Source organism: Octodon degus, unplaced genomic scaffold (assembly GCF_000260255.1).
Source record: "Octodon degus isolate 3935 unplaced genomic scaffold, OctDeg1.0 scaffold00047, whole genome shotgun sequence".
NCBI classification, from domain to species: Eukaryota; Metazoa; Chordata; class Mammalia; order Rodentia; family Octodontidae; genus Octodon; species Octodon degus.
Genome location: NW_004524623.1, coordinates 5,594,493 through 5,594,771, shown reverse-complemented (window position 1 = coordinate 5,594,771; position 279 = coordinate 5,594,493).

Here is a 279-nt window from a genome sequence, read left to right as displayed (position 1 = left end):
TGTGTGTGTGTGGCCAGCTCAGCCCACCAGGGGGCGGGGCTGGCTGGCATGTGGTGCTGGGGGATTGAACCGCGGGCCATGTGCTTTGCTAAGCTTGTTCAAAGTAGGAGCTTTAGACCACTGAGCCATCTCCCCAGCCCCCACTTTAACTTTTTAGTTCCTTAATATCTCACTATCCATTGGCCTTTGCATCCTGTAATCCACTCTAAAGACAGTTTAGATCAGTCAGCGAGATAGCTCAGCAAACTAAGCGCCTGCGTAGGCAAGTACAGGGACTGG